This window comes from Phoxinus phoxinus (genome assembly GCF_949152265.1).
Source record: "Phoxinus phoxinus genome assembly, chromosome: 14".
Taxonomy (NCBI): domain Eukaryota; kingdom Metazoa; phylum Chordata; class Actinopteri; order Cypriniformes; family Leuciscidae; genus Phoxinus; species Phoxinus phoxinus.
This window is the reverse complement of record NC_136889.1, coordinates 3,118,935-3,141,098: the sequence shown is the minus strand read 5'-3', so window position 1 is coordinate 3,141,098 and position 22,164 is coordinate 3,118,935. Positions and strand designations below refer to the sequence as shown.

The 22,164-nt window shown below is 36.7% G+C and overlaps 1 long non-coding RNA gene across 1 annotated transcript; it reads left to right on the top strand.

Annotated features, from left to right (window-relative positions):
- The first annotated feature begins 3,552 nt into the window (after nt 1–3,552).
- LOC307010805 lies at nt 3,553–21,954 on the top strand. The gene is made up of 3 exons (XR_013800275.1): nt 3,553–3,587; nt 6,346–6,406; nt 21,844–21,954. It is a non-coding gene; the product is annotated as an uncharacterized lncRNA (long non-coding RNA).
- The last annotated feature ends 210 nt before the right edge of the window (nt 21,955–22,164 follow it).

The following is a 22,164-nucleotide window of genomic DNA, read 5'->3' as shown; positions in this document are numbered from 1 at the left end:
TGGCACATTGATTGACAGCAGACTGACATCGTTCATCTTTACATCATAACCGGCTCAATCATCATCACTCTTTTTTCCCCTGTCATGTCACGTGACATGTTCCTCATTCTCCAGTTCCTCAACACAACCACTAGATGGCGGTGTTTACTCGATTCTTCAATAATCTTTTGAGAACGTATTTCTGTTTGAAATTAAAGTCGCCCTGTAGTCAATCATTTTATCCCTTAAAACTCCTCTTTGATCACCAAAATTACAAATTTACCGTTTTTTTAGTATTAAGTCATTTTATTTTAGCTTTAGTTATTTTATTACATCAAGTTAAACTAAGTTAAAAAGAGAAATATTGCATTGGCAACTAAATACAAGTTTTTAATAATTTATTTCAGTTAACATTTCGACTTGGCATTTTTTTTAACCTTTCAGGTTTAGTCAACGAGAACAAGATCAAACAAATCCGAAAATGTGAACATAGCCATACCACTAAAACACATGGTATTAGCCTATCGTGTTTTATTTGAATTATACCTTTGAATGCTGCCTACCATGGTATATGAATATAGTAATCATGCAGTGTATTACATCTGATAGTGTGTGTGTGTGTTTTAAAGGGGCAACAGCCTGAGTAATGTCAGAAGTTCAGTTGGATAAGTGTCTCTCTCTCTCTCCTCTTCCCGGTTTGTGTTCAGGAGTCAGTGGGATTGAGTCCAGGAACAGCTGACGGTTTGATTGACAGCAGTAGCAGGGGAGGCTTTGAGTTCAGCTGTCCAATAAGCTTCAGCGTCAGGTCTGAGCAGGGCTGTGATTGGCTCAGACTGATGATTGACAGCAGTAGCAGGTGAAGGTCTGAGCTGGGCTGTGATTGGCTCAGACTGATGATTGACAGCAGTAGCAGGTGAAGGTCTGAGCTGGGCTGTGATTGGCTCAGACTGATGATTGACAGCAGTAGCAGGTGAAGGTCTGAGCAGGGCTGTGATTGGCTCAGACTGATGATTGACAGCAGTAGCAGGTGAAGGTCTGAGCTTGGCTGTGATTGGCTCAGACTGATGATTGACAGCAGTAGCAGGTGAAGGTCTGAGCTGGGCTGTGATTGGCTCAGACTGATGATTGACAGCAGTAGCAGGTGAAGGTCTGAGCAGGGCTGTGATTGGCTCAGACTGATGATTGACAGCAGTAGCAGGTGAAGGTCTGAGCAGGGCTGTGATTGGCTCAGACTGATGATTGACAGCAGTAGCAGGTGAAGGTCTGAGCTGGGCTGTGATTGGCTCAGACTGAACATCACGATCCTCACAGTCTTTCATGCAGATCATCGTCACTTCAGATAATTACACACGTCTGGCCTTCTCCAAATATGGAGATCAAGAGCATCTGTCCATGACTGTGAAGTTATAATTATATACAATACTGTTCAAAAGTTTGAGGTCAGTTAGTATCCTTGAGGATCGAGCATTAAATGGATCCAAAGTGACAGCAAACAAAATATTACAAAAGATTTATATTTCTGATAAATGCTGTTCTTTTGAACTCTATTAATCAAATAATCCTGAAATTTTTTTATCAGTTTCCACACAAATCTGAAGCAGCACAACTGTTTTCAACATCGATAATAATCATAAATATTTCTTGAGCATCAAATCAGAATATTTCTGAAGGATCATGTGACACTGAAGACTGGAGTAATGATGCTGGAAATTCAGCTTTGATCACAGGAATAAATTACATTTTGACATTCACACAGAAAACAGTAATTTAAAATTGTAATATTTCATAATATTACTGTTTTTAGGGCAATTAAGGTTTCAATAAAATGGAGCCTTAATGAACGTAAAAAACATTAAGAACATATTGAGTTGTTTAACAAGAGAAATCTGCCAGTAATGCCCATCAAATCTGGACCCCCCCCCCCCCCCCCCACACACACACACACACACACACACACACACTCACTCTCACAGACACAAACTCTCTCTCTCACAGACACACACACAGGTTTGTTTTGCTATACTTGTGAGGACTCTCCATAGGCGTAATGGTTTTTATACTGTACAAACTGTATCTCTCCCCTTACACTGCCCCTATCCCTAAACCTGCCCATCACACACACACACACACACACACACACACACACACACACACACACACACACACACACACACACACACACACACACACACACACACACACACACACACACACACACACACACACACACACACACACACACACACACACACACACACACACACACACACACACACACACACACACCAACTGCTGCAAGAGTGTAAGAAGTAAATAACAACTGCAAAAACAGCAGATGCAGTGAAGGTTTAAAACTCACTGAATGACGGACAGGCTGTGAAACGCCCTGTGTGTGTGTGTGTGTGTGTGTGTGTGTGTGTGTGTGTGTGTGTGTGTGTGTGTGTGTGTGTGTGTGTGTGTGTGTGTGTGTGTGTGTGTGTGTGTGTGTGTGTGTGTGTGTGTGTGTGTGTCCTGTGGGAGAAAAAAGTAAAGGCGGCATGTAATTTACTGTTGTATAAATCAATCAAACTTTCTGAATGAGAAAGATAAAGCGGTAGAACGGGATAAACATTGCTGAAAAGTTTCTGAACATGATGAATCTTAAGAGCCGAATCTTTTTAATGAATCATAACCATAGTCCGATTCCCACATCATGAACTTTAGGAGTCGATTATTTTTAAACACAAAGCTATGTCACTGATTACTTGTTCATATGACAACATGTAGTTAAAAATGCATTTTATGAGTTTTGTCTAGTATTTTTAAAATAAATAAAATATGTTAACTTATTTATTTTAATAATTGTTTATTTTAGTTAACTTGATTGCAAACAGTTAGTGGCAATTTAATTGCATTTATTGAAAAACGGTAAAAAGTCAATAAAGAGTCTAATATTTTTTGGCAATCACGTAGCATTGCATTTATTTCCAAATATGTATTCCTTACAAGTTACTACAATAATCAGTAGGCTATTTGAACTGTTAACTGAACCGCTAAACCAGAACTGAACACACTATATTCAATTCCAAACACAGTTTTCTCGTGAATGCACATTAACTGTAGAACCAGCCTGAATTTGTATTATTATTAATTTTTTTAATTAGTTATAGTTAAGAAGCACAATTTATGATAGCCCTGTCTTTGTCAGATTGCATTCCTGATTTGAAATGCACAATTTTAACTTTAGTATTTGGTAACATAAGCACTCGCACACAGGGAACTATAACCAAGATGGCCGCCGACTGAACGTACATGAGGCAAGTTCCAAGTTAAGATCTTTATCAGGTGTTTATTGGCATGTCTACAGACCACATGGTAAACAGTAAATGAGAGATTGCAGCATTTATTGGGATTGCCAGTAGAGGAACAGACCTTCGGCTGTCTTTTGTTAATCTCAACATTTTAGCATATCAATTTGGTGTCATCTCAGGATTAAACCAGGTTTAAACCATAGACAGTATATAAAGGTTTAAACAATAGACCGTGTGTAGCCACGCCCCTTCGAATGTAGCCCCGCCCCTTTCAACGCCACCAGCGCCTCTTCCGGTTTGTTTTCCCACAGCATAAAGGTAAGATCTTATGGATTTATGAATGAAGCGCTCGTTTTTAAAATGTCCTAGTCTACTGACATTTGTTATGACATCCACTTCAAATATTACAGTGCTCGTGATAACTCTACAATAAGTAAATCCAATTCACCATCTAAATACTCTTCAACAGAAGAAATATAGAAATATACAGAGCCACGGAAGTTCAAAACCGGAAGTTAAAACATAATTATCTAAGATGGCTGCGTGCTTGTTACCTGTTACCATAGACAGTATAAACGCTTGTTACTCGTGCATATCTATGCAGTAAAGTTATACATCTCCAGTATCATAACACACGCATCTGTGAATCTCCACACACACACCCCACAAATAACATACAATCCACTGAGCAACAACTGTGTGTGTGTGTGTGTGTGTGTGTGTGTGTGTGTGTGTGTGTGTGTGTGGCTGCCGGTCCTCTGCTGTAATGTTGCTCTCATGACTTTGTTTATTTTTATTGCAGATCACATTTGTTACAATTTGCCGAAAAAAGAAATTGAACTTGTAATAAAAAACCATTTAGTTACAGTTCACGTTTTCATAAATAAAATAAATAAAAATAAATACACATCAGCCAAGAGAATTGAAACAAATATCATATAAGTAGGCCTAACAAATAATCTGTAGCCTATAAAAATTATAAACAACATAAAAGTACACAGCCAGAGTAGTATGAGACAGAAAATATCAGTTAAATTAATTATAAAGTTAAATTAGATAAGTATTGTATACATTTTTATGCTGATTTACCATCTAATCCAGAAATATAATCTATATAATGCTCTCAGGACTTCAGATGCTGTTATTGCTCTACATTCATACTCACTTTGACACGTGGCTTTAATCCAATGACTCCTAAACAAGTTTCTATATCTCTCAAACTTCTTCTTGGGGGATTGTTTCCCATTTAAAAGTGAATCATTGTATGAACCATTTTTATTAATAATACTGCTAAATGAGTTCAAGTTTTAGTTCAGTGCCAGTGAAAGATAAATTTGAGCTGAAACCATAAAGACAAGGAAACACAGCTTTATTCAACACCGAGACTAATGTGACCATTGCAAAAACAAGTGAGCATGATTTAACATATTAATCTAACTTTCCCTAACAAGCTCGAGTCAGACAGACAGAGAGAATTAGACTCAACGGTGATGTCATGACGCATGATCTAATTCCAAGGCTAGATGATTGGATCATACATTTTCCTCTAATTAGGGGGTAATTAAATGAACAGTGCTTCTTTTCTGCACACTGTAATTCAAAAGGGACCGCTGTGACCGAAGCCTAATCTTCCTCTGCTATAGCCAGTCTTTTCCTGACAAGTCAAGTTGAATTTTCTTTCATTTCTTTAAGGAAGTAAACACAGTAAAAGTTTTAAATCTAGTTTTGTAGTACAATATACATACAATTTGGGTCGCTACTCGATATCCAATATGTTGTTCTGAAGCAAAACTACTGATCTAAATTGTATAAATCATATAAAGTCTTAGACCGTTGTTGTATACCAGTGCAAAAAATTAGCACAAGTATTTCATGCACTTTTAAATGCGCTGCAAGTATGATATTGAAAGCGAGCCGTCAGCTGTGTGCGGTTGGACGTGGGATTTAAACATCTGACTTGAGCAACTGGCGCTCTGAAACGAGCAGGACAACACATGCTGAGCCGTGCGCTCTCCAGTTGTCTGGGGTTCACGTCTGTCACCGTCTGTCTCAGGGCTTCAGCCTTACAGCACACACACACACACACACACACACACACACACACACACACGTGTCCATTATTACTGTATAGAGAGAGAAACATTCACTTTCACGTTTGCTGCAAACCCGCAGAGCACCTTAGTAACGGAATAGCAATGGCCTGGAAAGTATCAGCATCAGATGGCTTATTTGATTATTTAATTTAATTTAATTTAATTTAATTTAATTTAATTTAATTTTATTTTATTTTATTTTATTTTATTTTATTTTATTTATTTCATTTATTTATTTATGTATGTATTTATTTATTTATTATAATTTAATTTAATAGTCTCCGTATGTAAGCCACAAACACAACATAAGCACACCGGTTTGATTTGATTTGATTAATTTTATTATTTATTATTTTAATTGCCTCCTTAAAATCACACCGGTGTTATTTTACTTTACTTTACTTTACTTTACTTTATGTTTTAATAGCCTCCTTATGTAAGCCATAAACACAACATAATTAAGCACACGGGTGTGATTTGATTTGATTGATTTATTAAAAAAATAAAAATAATAATAATAGCCTCCTTATGTAAGCCATAAACACAACATAAGCACACGGGTGTGATTTGATTGATTTATTAAAAAAATAAAAATAATAATAATAGCCTCCTTATGTAAGCCATAAACACAACATAAGCACACTGGTGTGATTTATTTTATTTTATTATTTTTTATTTTAATGGTCTTAAAATCACACCGGTGCTATTTTATTTTATTTTACTTTACTTTATGTGTTAATAGCCTCATGTAAGCCATAAACACAACATAAGCACACTGGTGTGATTGGATTTGATTTGATTTATTTATTTACCGGTAATTAAAAATGACACCGGTGTGATTTTACTTTCCTTTACTTTCCTTTACTTTACTTTACTTTATGTTTTAATAGCCTCCTTATGTAAGCCACAAACACATCATAAACACACTGGTGTGATTTCTGTGGTTAAACATGAGCTCATCTGTTATCTTTGTATTGTCCTAGATGATGTTTTGGAGGTTCAGACGATTCCTGGAAGAGAATAACAGGGACGCCAGGGACCCAGGTGAGGCGAACACATGCCGTTTGGTTGTTTCAAGTCAAATGTATACAGCTCTTTTCACAATACACATGGTTTCAAAGCAGCTTTACAGATAATCTGACGTTGTTTATGTTTATAATATCTTAATATCTTCTTCATGCCTCATAGTCACATTTAGCAGATTAGAGCTGGACATTCATATAGTATATATATTGCGACAGAAGCTTGATGTCAGAAAAATTCGATTGATTCCAATGTAAAAACAAGATAATTTTTTCTGACCCCAGCATAAACTTAATATCTTTAGTCATTTTGCTTCTCAAGTAAATGTATCTTGATTTTAGAATGTTTGGATATTTGTGAAATCTGGAAATCAAAGACAAAAATACTGAGGAAGAAAATCAGGTAATACTTTATTTTAAGGTGATATGGTTACACATTACTACATGTACTTACTATAGTAATAACAGTAAATTATGCATAATTACAAGTAACTAACCCTAAACCAAACCCTAACTGTAACTCTATATTAAATACAGGTAAAACTAAAAAAAATTGAATATGGTGCAAAAGTTCATTAATTCAGTAATTCAACTTAAAAGGTGAAACTAATATATTATATAGACTCATTACATGCAAAGTGAGATATTTCAAGCCTTTATTTGTTATATTTTTGATGATTATGGCTTAAAGTTTATGAAAACCCCAAATTCAAAACTAGAATATTGTGAAAAGGTTTTCATAAGCTGTAAGCTATGAAACGTCACCTTAAAATAAAGTGTAACCGAAATTTCTTTTTTTTTAAGTGTTGTTATGTGTTATCAAACACCTTTGTGTGATAAAAACACACGGACACAGACTAACAGGAATGTTGAGGATGCTTTTGGCCAAAATGGCTCAGTACGAATCTGCGAAAGGCAAGAATTCACAGATTACATCAGCAGAAAGTGTGTGAAGCGTCTGGCGCTCTGATTAGAGCTAACGGGCTGTAAACATTTCCTGCGATTAAAACCTCATACCTGTCGGGTGAGAAACGTGAGAAACACTCGCTCCGACAGCTGTGTCCGTGTGTTTAACCAAACCTCGTGGTGTTTCTAATAAACCTCCAGCCCATAGTGCATAATGAAGGCTGAAGTCACCTGACCGGCCGTGGCCATGACATCACGGGTCAAAGGTTAAACCCTCTATCAAAGTGATTGAAGGGGGTTAAAAAGTCCAACGTTACATATATCACCCCGGAACGTGACTGAATGTTGAATGACCTCATGCCGGTCCATTTCCTCTCGCCTGATTGCCACCCGAGGCGCGCTTTATATTGAGAGGTTTTTAATGCACTGCTTGGTGGTTGCATCTCTATGATGTAGTCAGGGTTATTGTAGTTAACTTAAACTAAAGCCATTTAAAACATAATTGTTACATGAAATGAAATAAAGTATTATTGCACTTGCACTTATTATTTCAGATGCCTTTTTAAAGGGGTCGTGAACTGGCTTTTTTAATTAGACAAAGGGGAGCTGGAGCGCTGCTGGTGTCACTTGTATCCTCTGGTGCTCTTGGAAGGGTTAAATGTTTATAAAAAAAAGTAATTGGAAAAAAAAATCAAAGTCCAGGCACTCAGTAGGATGCAAAAGTTAAAAAGCCTTTTTTTTTAAAGTATGTTTTAGTCCTCAAAAATAATAATAAAGGCTTTTCAACTTTTGAGTGCCTGGACTTGAATTTTTTTCCAATAATTTTGTATGGCTTTAAAAAAAAAATGTATCGAGAGCCTAAGCCCCTCCCCTTCCGGTGGACCATGGGACCTTATTTCGAAAAAATATTGTATGGTAGTCAATGGCGAGAGACAACAAATATGTTGATCTCGTTTGAATTGTGCCCTGAATTACACATATGATGTTTGTCAATTTAAAATATACATTTTAAAGTCAAGAAAGTCGCAGTTTGATGTAAAACTGTCGAGGTGTAAGACTGTGAACATACATAATTACAAAGACTACAAACCCTAAAGGCGCACGTGACGTCATACCTTTACACTCAATGAATGAAGCTAACTCTACTGAAGCTAACTTTACTGAAGCTAACTTTACTGAAGCTAACTTTACTGAAGCTAACTTTACTGATGCTAACTTTACTGAAGCTAACTTTACTGAAGCTAACTTTACTGAAGCTAACTTTACTGAAGCTAACTTTACTGATGCTAACTTTACTGAAGCTAACTTTACTGAAGCTAACTTTACTGAAGCTAACTTTACTGATGCTAACTTTACTGAAGCTAACTTTACTGATAACTTTACTGAAGCTAACTTTACTGAAGCTAACTTTACTGATGCTAACTTTACTGAAGCTAACTTTACTGAAGCTAACTTTACTGGAGCTAACTTTACTGAAGCTAACTCTACTGAAGCTAACTTTACTGAAGCTAACTTTACTGAAGCTAACTTTACTGAAGCTAACTTTCCTGAAGCTAACTTTCCTGAAGCTAACTTTACTGAAGCTAACTTTACTGATGCTAACTTTACTGAAGCTAACTTTACTGAAGCTAACTTTACTGAAGCTAACTTTACTGAAGCTAACTTTACTGATGCTAACTTTACTGAAGCTAACTTTACTGAAGCTAACTTTACTGAAGCTAACTTTACTAGAGCTAACTTTACTGAAGCTAACTCTACTGAAGCTAACTTTCCTGAAGCTAACTTTACTGAAGCTTACTTTACTGAAGTTAACTTTACTGGAGCTAACTTTACTGAAGCTAACTTTCCTGAAGCTAACTTTACTGAGGCTAACTTTACTGAAGCTAACTTTACTGAAGCTAACTTTACTGAAGCTAACTTTACTGAAGCTAACTTTACTGAAGCTAACTCTACTGAAGCTAACTTTACTGAAGCTTACTCTACTGAAGCTAACGTCTGTCATGTTTTCTATAGTCTTACGTTATAATCGTGACGTTACGTCGTGATGCCGGAGTGTGTTGTACCAGACTGCACACACACGAGCAACGCTGACGTATAGTGCGAGACGAGAGATGTAGTTCATTGAGCGATTTTCACTTAAAACTAAACGTTACTCTTCTGTTTTATGACTTTCTTGACTTTCATAATTATCTTTTAAATTGACAAACATCATATGTGTAATTCAGGGCACAGTTCAGACGGAATAAAAAGATAAGTTGTCTCTCGCCATTGACTACCATACAGATTTTTTCCAAAATAAGGTCCCATGAGCCGGAAAGCGGAGGGGCGGGACTTAGGCTCTCTATAGTTGTCTGAGGTCAACTTATGACGTTCGCTTGGTATCTACATTTAAAAACATCTAAATTAATAAGTAATCGGCTGTTTTCTACCCTGGTTTTGAGCTAGCTCCTGAAACGCTCGGTTTTTATGGACGTGCCGCATTGAAGACTTGGAAGTAAACGCCCACTGCTATGATTGGATAACAGTTTTGCATATTATAATGAGTTTCATGTAATGCGTGAGTCGGTGGGCGGGGCTAAACAGGCGGTGTTGAAGTGGGCGTCGATCTTCTTCTGCGGAGGCGGGGTTTGATAAAGATCCCCACTTTGAAAAGCCTGTCGTTCGCTGAGCCTGCTGTCAATAAAAGCTTTTATTGGACTAACAAGGAAGATTTCAGTTCTGAAACTTACAGGATATTCTTATAGTATGATGACCTCTTATATGTCAAAAACTCAAGTAAAATTTGATTTCTCATTTCATCACCCCTTTAAAAGACTACAATTGAAAAATGTATGTATTATATAGAAATTTCAACCCGGGTGTGAATGTCATGCCCTGTCTCTGTCACTGTAAGTTACCTCAACCACACATGAAAACCCGCAACACACAGTAGACAGTAGTGTTTATGCAACTAGCAGTCCAGTCCGGTATTTCCACTAAAAAAGTATGAATTTTTACATTACAAATCTTTAAATGCCTTTTTCTCAAAATTATTTTTTTGTCATTCTCCAGTAGAAACATCTCAGCCTATGTAGCACTGGTGTACACCAAACTTTCCAGTTATACACTTAGCAGTATTCTGAAGATATGTTCTGAGGGATTTGTTAATAAATCATTCCTGGCCTGATTTTTGTGACATTTTAATTTAAAAAAATATGGCGAAAATCTATTTTTTAAGGCTATGGACAGTATATTTTGATTTCCTAGGTAATGAAAGCATATATCCTGAAATCCCTCTGAACATCTTTTTTCATCTTGTGTGTAATCAAAATGAAAAAAGAACTTTATCTACCGAAAATATATGCGAAATTGCGCATATTTAATGAGATAATGCCTAATTTGCATATTTAAACATACAAATTTCAAAAACTTGTAATACATTTTTTTATGAACTTGTGTAAGTAATCAACTGAGGAAGTTTCATGTGATATCTATTATTGAAAATTTTTACCCTATTCACCTGTAGTGTCTCGCCTTAAAGGGATACTTCACCTCTGGAAAGATGAAGGTGTATTTAAAATGGGTCATTTATGTAGAAGAAATGTGAAATTATTTTTTTATTTGGAGCCTTCTAGACTGAGAAAAGCCAGAAAATGTATTTTTGGCTTATGGGGATGAAAGACAACAACTCCCAGAATGCACTTGCTTCGCTGCCCTAGGAGGCCACGCCTACTGGTAAGATATCGCAGTAAACAACAAGGCTATGCTACTAGTGAGTCTCCGTGAGTCTGCCCAGTATTTTGATGTCGCCCAAAATGTCCAGGATTCGGCTTTTGCGTTCTTCAGTCGCCATTCCTCATGTTTACTGTGATGAGCAGGAACGAGACTGACGGCCGCGGAGAACGATGCGAGCCCGGTGGCGTGATTACTGATGAGTGGCGCCGGCGCCGGTGAGACGCACCGGTCTTGTATCTCTCACGGAGGAGCGGGAATTTTCTTAGCAATGTTAAAACGCACATCAACCGATCACTTGTTTAGCGTTCATGTAAACACTACATTCAGATTCACCAATCGGAATGAATTCAGTTAGATTGAAACAAAAGGTGTGCATGTAAACAATGAATGGCGACTGCAGAAAGCAAAAGCCGAATCCTGGACATTTTGGACGATCTCGACGGCCGGACATGTCCGGGAATAAGAGGATGGTAACCCCTACTACTCAGCTTTCTCCACAGAATAAGAAACTGTTAGCTTAGCTTCCAATAAAAGATGGCTGACACTATATGTACATTCTGTGAGTGAGATCCCTTCTTCTATGGGCGGGCTGAAAACATGCGGAACAGCGCCTTCTACTGGATAAATGATGAGCTAGCGTTTGTAGTCTTACCCGTATTCAAATAAATTGGACTTCCTGCTTTTTATGACGCAAAATGACGATTTTTGCGTCATAAAAAGCACGAAGTGGAACACTTAAATCCTTATTTCTCCCATCTCAGGGGAAAATAAGGAAATAAACCATGACCATTCGAAAATGTGACTGGGTTTCTAAAGATACAAAGTCTAATGCAAATGGGTGAAGTGTTCCTTTAAGGACTCAAATACTGTACTGACAACCGTATTCTGCTGCTGTGTGAACGTGGCTGTATAGGATCTTCTCACACATTTTCATTAGCCAAGTCTGATAGCTTAGAATAGCGGTGGCACACCTATCCTCAACGATGACATGGTGGGCTTATGGGTCAGGATGTCACCAGCTGACTTCCGATTGAGACGAATATAGTTCTGATGTTCGGTAAGGAACACAAAAGCACTGTTCTTGCGACACAGAGATCTATTGAGTGTACTTGCTCAGGCTTGAGTGCTGCATTATTTCAGTCCTGCTGTCTGGTTTCTTCCCCTCTGGTGCCGGTGATTGTAAATGGACACATTGTTCTTGTTTTAAATTTGGATCTGAGAGAACGATCTTGAGAAATGTCTACGCGTCTGACCACAAATCAAAAGTGGAGCATTTCGTCATTTGGCAATTCTGATACTCACAGATGTTTCATTTCAGTCGCTTAAGATGGTTATCAGCAAGGCCGGTACATTTGAAATATTTTTTATTTATTTATTTTATTTATGTTCATTAATTAATTATTATTATTATTAAAAAAAAATTATAATTGTTTATATTTTTTTTATAATTTTTTATATTATCTATTTCTTTCTTTATATTTATATAGTTGAAAAAAAATATTTTAATTTGTCTGTTCTTTATTTTTTTGTGAGAATCAAAGAAAACATTTGGACATGTTTGGTGTGCAAATGGTACAAATATAAGCTGGCCATTTTTAGCAATTATGAGTCCAGAAAAATACTTTTTAAGATCGTAAACCCTTAAAGTAAGAAATTTAAGTAACTATCTTTCTGTCCGTGATTACAGTAGATGATCTGAAAGTAAACCGACCATAGAAGAAGACAGTTTGCTTTAATATCCAATGTATTGCCATGCATGCAAGTTGCTTTATGAATCACCACGTTACGAGTAATACACGACAAGTAAATCAAGTTTGCGTTGCCAGAACCGTTTGCAATCATGTACTGGATTATATTGGCCTTAAATATTCTCAATGTTCTCCTTAAATGTTCTTAAACAGGCTGCAGTTCTTCTGGAAGGACTTTTTTTCTGATAGCACAAGGGAGAAAGAGGACAGAAATCTGAGCATGTCGCCATTCTCTATTTTTCCTCTCTGTGATGCACAAGCTTGCATAACAAGTCTCTAAACCTGCGAGGTTGTCCAGATCTTGTCTGAAAATGTCTAATTATCAGCAGCAGTGTTACTGCGACTCACATGACTCAACACACAGTTCTCCAGCAAAGTGCCGAGTACGAACGGAGACTCAGAGTAAGCCAGATATAGAGTTGGTGTATTTACAGCTCAGGCTATCTCCTCTGTTTGAGTGAGACTATACCTGACCTGACCGGAAGGAGAGGGAGGAGCTTTGGGGAAACTGATTGACAACAATCATTCTTTTGGTAAGCAAGTAAGCAGTCACCTAGCAACCACCTGGAACACCCTAGCAACGTGCGACAAACTCTCAGATTATGTCAGCAATTGTAAAAACATTGCCCTGGCAAGTAACAGTATCACTGTCTGTGGTGGCAACGTAAAAATTATTTTATTTTATTTTATTTTATTTTATTTTATTTTATTTTATTTTATTTTATTTTATTTTATTTTATTGCTCTGGCAAGTATCAACAGCAAATCCTTTAAATGTTATCATGGTGACAATTAAATTTTGCAATTATGTTTGGTGGTTTATTTACTTTTATTTATTTATTTATTTATTTCATCACTATCATGGTGGCAACATAAAAATAGGACTATTTTTGTAATTATGTTTGTTGGCTAAATATTTTATCATTGCATTGCATTTATTTAATTTTTATTTATATTTTTTAGTCCTGGCCAGTACCAGGATCATGGTGGCAATGTAACAAAATAATAATTTTTTGCTATTATGTTTGGTATTTAATTAAATATTTATTTGTTTGTTTGTTTTAAAGCAACATTGAGTCTATAACGGTGCTATATAGCCCTCATGTGCCAGAGAATCAAATGAAAATCTTTAGAAATGTGTGTGTGAACTTCTGTTTTTGCGGTAGCTCAGTCAATTTCTTTCTCATTGCTGTCAAAGAGTATTTAGCTGGTGTAGTGGACTTACCTAACGTAGATTAAATATAAAGGAAATGTATAATTATTATTAGCAGCGGTGGTGGGTAAATAACACACTTCTGCCTGCTTTGCTGTCCAGTTCAGTGGCTCTGCAGCTGTCACTGAGCTCTTGACTGATAATCTGTTGTTTTTTCTCTGGCGTTTCTTTGCACTGATAAGACGAGCTGTGAAACATGACCAAGGCCACACGGCTCCAGGTGTATGAAGACGTCAGCCATCAGGCATGCACTCCTCTCAGATTGTGCGTGTATGTAACTCAGTACATATCTCTGGCACATTTCTGAGCATATTAAATCAATGATAAAGAGATGAAGTCATAGCTGTTGGGTGCCAGAGGGCCCGTTCTGACGGCTAATGTTCCTTAAAAGCGGAGAACAGTTTATCGTGTTGTGTTTCGCCTTTAAATATGCATGCTCGGGGCGTAAAACAAATGAATGTGCATTATTTACTTTCGCAGGGGACAGCAATTCAGAGATTCCAGTAAAGGTCAAGTGTCTGGGCGTCCCGTCGGCTGTCACGACAAAAAACACGAGAGGTTTAGCTCACCACTGAGGAATTCAAGACAAACAAGATACTCGCACCGCAAATTTATGACTTCACCATTACTTTGCTTTAGCATTTTCATCTCGGTTTACTCTCGCCTTTGTTTTCTCAAACTCCTCATTCACCAGCTCGACAAGTCAAACAAGCTGTCCTTTCTGTGATGTTGTGTTAGCACTTGCTGTCATTTTTCTTCATGTTTAACAATGAAATGAGTGGGTGAACCTGACCATATCTGGTTGTCGATGTTGCTTTATTAGTCGAGTCAAGTCTCCTTTATTTATATAGCGCTTTTTACAATACAGATTGTTTCAAAGCAGCTTCACAGTGATAACATGAACGTTTATTTCTAGATGAATTAGTGGAGAACAGCCAAAACCAAACACATTTAGTTCCTTTAGTACACACACACATTTTTTGCTTTGTAAAGTAATTGTACGGTGCAAGACAAATAAATGTGACACTGTGTGCATTGAATAGTATATTCAACACTTCTGTTTGAGTGTTATTGCTCAGAGGTTGCTCTTTCAAAAGCTCATAAGACTTTATTGAATTTTCGGTTGTGTTTCAACTCAGGATTGGTGGAAAAAACAGGATATGGTGTTCAAATTCACAAACAAATAGATTCTGTATATGGATGAACTATAACTCGGTCAATATGAATGGAGAAGTCATGTTGGGAAAAGGCAAGTGCCAGGTTGCATAAAGCACCTTAAGTTTTTCCCTCAAGTATGACACTTAAGGGGCGATTTCCCCTTACCTAAGAGAATAAATTAAGGGTGTTGCATATAATCTCTTAAACGATTCTCTTAGGTAAGGGAAACATTTAAGTGTTCCACGACAGCGATCCTGGATTCACGTTATAAAAGTCTGTTGTTGCCATAGATACGCAAAACACTAACACAAGCGGGAAATAGCCCCCGCAACCCGGTGAACCACTCTGCAGACAGACGATTTATGAACGTGGAAAACATCTCCCACTATTGTCTGAAAACTCCAAGTTGCAAAAAAACGCAGTGCTATAAGCGGTTGTAACACCGCAGGTAAAGAGTGGTTGCGATCTGTGACACGGTCAAGGTCGCCGTCTAGTTTGTTAGTGATGTCAAATATTGCGCGTCGATCAAAACGGTATTCATGCAACAATAGGGTTCTCCCTATCCCTAAAAATTCTTCTTGGCACATAATTATCTTCAGCTGGTTCCATAAATTCAGCCATGTCGTCTTATTTTTTGTCCGCGTCACTCTTAAGGTTACGATTTTCAAACCTTAAGTTATACTTAGGGAAATGACCGTTAAGGGGTTTTATGCAACACTTAACGCTTTTTAAGGGATTATTTAAGGGAATAAAAGCATTTAAGGGAAATTCTAAGTGTTTATGACGTTTCACTTAAAAAAACAGTTAAGTAACACTTAAGGGTATTTTTCTGCAACACCCTTAGGTTTAAGGGAAACATAAGGCCGAACTTGAGGGAAAATTTCACTTAAGGTGCTTTATGCAACCGGGCAAAGGGATTTAGGGCCTACTACGGTAGCAGGATTTCTGTTGTGTCAGTATTCAGGTTTAAGAAGTGTTGAGCCATCCATACTTTGAGATCTTGTAGACATGAAGTGATGGAAGAGGGAGGAAGAACAATATTGGGCTGAAAGATAGATTTGTGTGTCATCAGCATAACTATGAAAATTAAAGCTACAATATGTAATTTCTTTTCGCCGCTAGGGATCGCTAACCTCTTACAATAACAAAAGCGTAGGTTGATGACGCATAGGCAGAATTATGTCGTCAGTATGTTACAGTTTATTAGACGGATGAAACTTGTGAGGTAACGCAGCGCTGTTCACTCGCTCTACACTATCACACTAAACTGCATTTGAGTGTGTTGAAAGTTATAATGTTATTCTATGTGTTAGTTTGTCTGTATGAGACTAGCAGTAAGCTCGATCAACATTAGAATAACATACTGATCATATTCTAACATTTCATCATGTTGAGCTATATAACATTGATTAGTTTTATGTACATTTGCTCTCCTGTCTAATAAAGTACATGCAAGAGTGGCGTCTCTGTCGAGTCGAAGTTAGTCGCGGACGCTAGCTCTCGGCGTCTCGAAAACGCCACGCTGATATTAATCCTCGTTTTATTTCTCCTTTTGTCCTAAAGTCTGCTTGCCACTGTCCATAATGTTTGAATGAAACAACAACAGCGTGAGCGCGTCGCTAGACGTAACGCAGTTGTCCACGTCTGTCGCCATGGTTACCATGGCAGTACGAGCGGAAACCAGGGATAGCGCGGATATTACGTCATTTGACAGGCGACAGTGAACAGCGACGAGTCATTATTTAAAATTGGAATTTCTCAGAAATTAAAAATCTTTGGGAACTTTTGGGATATTGTAAGTACACAACTGCAGGAAATATATCACACTGTGCAAGTGATTTTGGGATTCTTTATTACAAAAATGTTACATATTGTAGCTTTAAGTCGGATGATCTGACGAAGAGGAAGCATATTAGGAATAGAAGTGGACCAAGAACGGATCCCTGAGGAACACCACTGTAAACAGTGACAGAGCGAGATTTGTGTTTATTAATGCTAATAAATTGTTGCCTATCCAAGCGATATGAATTTGTTAATTCCTTGCAAATTGCTTATCTTGGACAGTTTGAGACATCGTTCAGATCTCTAATTTATTAAAAGTTGCATTTATTTTCATGTGCATTAAATTCAAATTTTGATTGCAGACTATCTTGAACAAAGTTTCTTCTGAAACTTTTCACGTGTGTGTGTGTGTGTGTGAGGTCTTTTACTCAGATAGGAAATCTGAAAATCAATAGCAAAAGTCCTCTTACTGAGTCTCTATAACAGGAGAAAAACTTGAGATGAAAAAGAGGTTGCTCACAAGGTTAGGGATTTTGAGCAAACCCCCAAATCTAAGCATTAAACTTTGGCTCATAACTTGCACAGACATGAATGAGGCCTTAAATCACACAGCTTTGTTGAGGATAAGCGTGCTGTTATTTCTCTAAGCCCGGGCAAACAGCAAGTTTTCTTCAGAAAATGTAAAGATGTAGTTTGTGATGTTTCTTTCGTGTGGGGAATCTTTGAAGTCATTCAGTATAAATGAGCAGCAGTTGACCCGCGTGCTTTTCCAGTGATCAAATACATCAGAAGGTTTTTGTTTCTCTGCGGTCGTATATCGTCTGAATGTCTCGAGCTCCTCCATGTATTTAGCATCCGAGTAAAGAGATCATACTGATGTGATACTTGCGTTCTGTCAAGTAAATGAGCCCATTGTCTCCATGCAGAGCTGCAATTTTCTCTAATGAGGCCCTTGATAAACGCTGCGTGTGTGGCACGGATGTGTGTTTATCATGCATGGCACATGTGGTTTGTGCTCGTTTGTGTAAATAAAAGACATTCCGTTGATTTATACTAACAAATACTAACATCAACCCACTATTGCAGCTTTACTGTGTCTACTAAAACTAGTTTCCGCTCGGAACGTTTTTTTTTCCATGCATGCTCATGAGAATTAATATTAATTCATGATTTGTTATCACAACTTTTTATCTTTTGTCAAATCAGCTTCGATAACTAATGTGTGAAGATAACAAACTATTTTGAGTTTCTGTTTATTAAGCCATTCTTCATTATATTAACTAAAAAAATTATTTACAATGAACTAAAAATTTTAAGGCAACAAGGTAACTTGCTTTTTTAAGTTAAACCAACTTTTTTTTTTACAGTGCATATTGAAAATAATAATATTTCCAAAAAGTGGGAAAACTGTGACTGTAAAGCGGATTTTATGATTTAAAAATCGTAATGTAATGATTTAAAATAAATTAGGCAACATTTTTATTCAGAAGTTACATTAATGGACATTTAAAAAAAAAAGGATAGTATTATTTTTTATTAAATTGAAAGAACTGTTATTGTTGTTATTGATATTCTTATTTTTTACGTTTTGTTTGTTGTAATGCCATTGTTGTTTAATTATTGCATACAATTCGTTGAAGTATTATTGTTATGATTATTTTACATTTTATTACTTTTAAGTTTGCCATGAATAAAGCCTTTGCTGCTAATATGACGTGGTAGAAAAAATAAATAAAATAAATAAATTACTTGGAATAAAAGTAAGTGTAAGATGCTATTATTATTATTTAATATGAATAATATTTTATTTGTATATTTATTATTGATTTTAATAAATATTAAATATATTTTTTGCAGAGAAAATAGTCTATTTAGGCTATTTTTTTAATACTTTCTGCATTTATTTTCATGACAATTTAACCCCCCAAATTCTAATAGTTTATTATTGTTTGAGTCATTTTAAGTTGTATTTTTTTCTTCTTCATTATTCTCGCTGTCAGCATGTGTTAAATAAATTCTAAAACGTTACTAATGAAATAATGTATCATTTTTTTCACATTACAGTAATGATATCCTTTATTGTAATCGGGATTTCGGGGGTAAATGCAATTGAGAAATGCGTGCAAATATGCAAGCGAACACAAAGTTCGTTTACTGTAATCATAAAGCCTCGTATCCCTCAAACCAAAGCCTGATGATGAGGGAGAGCAATCACAGAGCAGAGAAAAGATCATCCAACCACACATTCTGATGAGAGCAGTCACGGCATGACATCATGGCTCATCTTGAGGAGACTGTTGCGTTTATTGACTGCAGTAAAGCTCATGTAAGCCCACCTTCTGCCAGCCAGGCCTGGTGTTTGAGCTGCGTGTCTTTTATCATCATCTTGGGAGGGCATGATATCATCTAGCCCAGCGTCAGCTCCCCGCCATGATGATGAGCAAGATATTTATTCAAACGAGAACCATCCGCACATCTCGCTTATATCATATGCTAGAGACGACACTCTCACGTTACACATTAACCAGGGTTTCGGTGCATTGCCTCTTCATTTCTTTATACATATATTTTCCTTTCAGTTTTGAACTATACTAAGATTAAACCTAGTTTTAAGACTGTGTCCATTTGCATAAACTGATTAGGCTTGTCTTACAAGTAAAAGTCAGTTACATAAATATGTAGATCTGTCTAATTTAGACTAACTACTGATTGGTCAAATAACTGTTAGTTTATCAAACGAGTTCTTAACATAGTGGCTAAGTTTATGCAACCGAACAGAGTAAATTAAGCCTAACTAGATTTGGCATAAAATTGGAAAAACCTAAAGTGCAAAACTCACAGCGGCAATGCGGGAGTGCTGTAAGTGGTTACTAGGGTGTTTCTAAGGGGTCCTGAAAAAAAAAAAAGTGTGTAGGATTTTTTTCGGAAGACTATTTCTAGTTATTTCTTGTAAAATGTACTCGTAACACATTGGAAATCATTTTATTGCATTGCTATGATGTTATGAGTGGTTGCTAGGGCTTTTGCTTGGATATTGCTAGGTTACTGACCCAAGTCTAAAAACTCCTTCACCCTCAAGTCTTTGTTGTTGTTGTTGTTGTTGTTGTTGTAGTCTGTATTGTTTAGATCCATCTTTTGGTGTAAGTCTGTGCTAATGAATCCCAACTTCTGCAGACTCTCTGCTTATTATTTAGCCTTTTATATCGATTTAAACTGCATTAAAACATTTGAGCAAATATGTGACTCTGGATCACAAACCCAGTCTGGAGCCGCACGGCTATATCTGTGGCAATAGCAACTATACATTGTATGAGTCAAAATTATCCATTTTTCTTTTATTCCAAGAATCATTAGGATATTAAGTAAAGATCATGTTCAATGAAGATATTTAGTAAATTTCCTACCGTAAATATATAAAACATGTATTTTTGTGAGTGAATGCAGCACAATCGTGAACATAAATGCACAACTTTAAAGGAGATTTTCTCAATGTTTCGATTTTTTTGCACCTCAGGTTCCAGATTTTCAATAGTTGTATCTCGACCAAATATTGTCCTATCCTAACAAACCACACATCAATGGAAAGCTTATGTTATTCAGTGTTCATATGATATATACATCTAAATTATTAATTTTTTACCTATGTGACTGGTTTTGTTGTCCAGGGTCACATATATAGGCAACACCTTATGTATTTCAATGACCTCATCCCTTGAACCAATAACGTATCGGTATACGCGTAGGCAGATAAATATGTTTTGATGTGTTGCAAGTATGTTTTTAACTATCTTGCCTAAGAGCTGTAATATTAGGACAGTTGTCTTTTGAGGTGCGGCGTCGTGTGAAATAAAGCTCCACCCATCTCCCTCCTCATGTGTAGGGTTTATCTCTGATGTTCAAGCTGCAACACATTACAGGCTCTCTGTGGATGACTTCATAGTGAAACCAGAGGCTTTTACAACAGTCATTAACCATGTCATAACCAGGCCGACGCAGCCATGTGGCTTGCTGCCGACGGATGGATCTGCCAAACGAGACGCCTAATCCTGAAATATGGATGAACTGCTCAACTATTCATGTTAAAACATCCTTTTTAAGTATTTAATGAAGCTTGAAATAACCTGGATGAACATTTGATTGTCCCAAGATCATGAGGAAAGAGTTCTCGAATATGTTTTATTAACTTTGTCTCAGTTGTTTATCTGAAAATGCTTAGAGAAATGTAAATTAAATTGTAGAAATGCACCGATACAAAATTTCCGATAAAATTTCCGATTCATAATGATATCTGCCGATACCGATAGTTAGATTTTCTTTAAAAAATAATCTCTCCTAAGTCCCATATAATGCTGTAAAGTAAACTACAGGGAACCCTCTCATTTGGTACAATACTTTAATATTAGAGATTAACATTAACAATAGAGCTATTTTATTTTCAGATATACTAATTACACTAAAAAAATTAAAAAATTAAATGTTTGTATAGTATTTTTCACTTGATTGAACAAGGATGAACCTCTTTGGTTCGTGTGAAAGCTCAAAAAATAACCGTGTTTACTTCATGGATTAGTTTTATGATATCTTTATGAACTTTTTGAAGCGTCAAAGTTGTCAATGGAGGGACAGAATAAAAATATACCGAAAATATATGAAAGTCTTAAAGGTTTTGGAACGACATTAGGGCGAGTGATTAATGACAGCATTTTCTTTTCTTTTTCATTGAACTAGCTCTCCAAACAAGTATTTTAAAACAACTTTCCTCTTATGCAGGCTTTCACCCCATCCATCACGCTTGTCGTTTTCTCTGCTGTTGTAAATGTGACTTAGTCAGCTCCACACATGCGCTTATATCACTGTTGTCAAGGGGTGAAAGGTCATCATGTGTTCAAAACACATGTCATTCCTCTGCTTAAATTAGCTGTGGTCTTTCATTGCTCAGGAAACCTGTTGAAACAACTGTTGGAGACCCAGAACAAAGACGTGAGGAGGACGTCGGGAGCGCTTCATTCGAGAGCAGACAGCGACGCGAGCACAACGCCGGCATTGATCCTCTCAAGGTTCATCACAAGCCACTTTTTTTAAAAATTCAATTGAATTGGCATCTTTGGAATGTGAAGCTGCATTGCTTTTCTCAGTCTTAGGAAAGCATGCCGATCTGCTGTTTTTAACATTTTTACAGTGCGCTTTCGAAGGTGAGTGCTTCTGTTTGCATTGCATTGCATTCTGGGTCACCTAGGGGTCTCCTGCCGTCTCGCTCTTA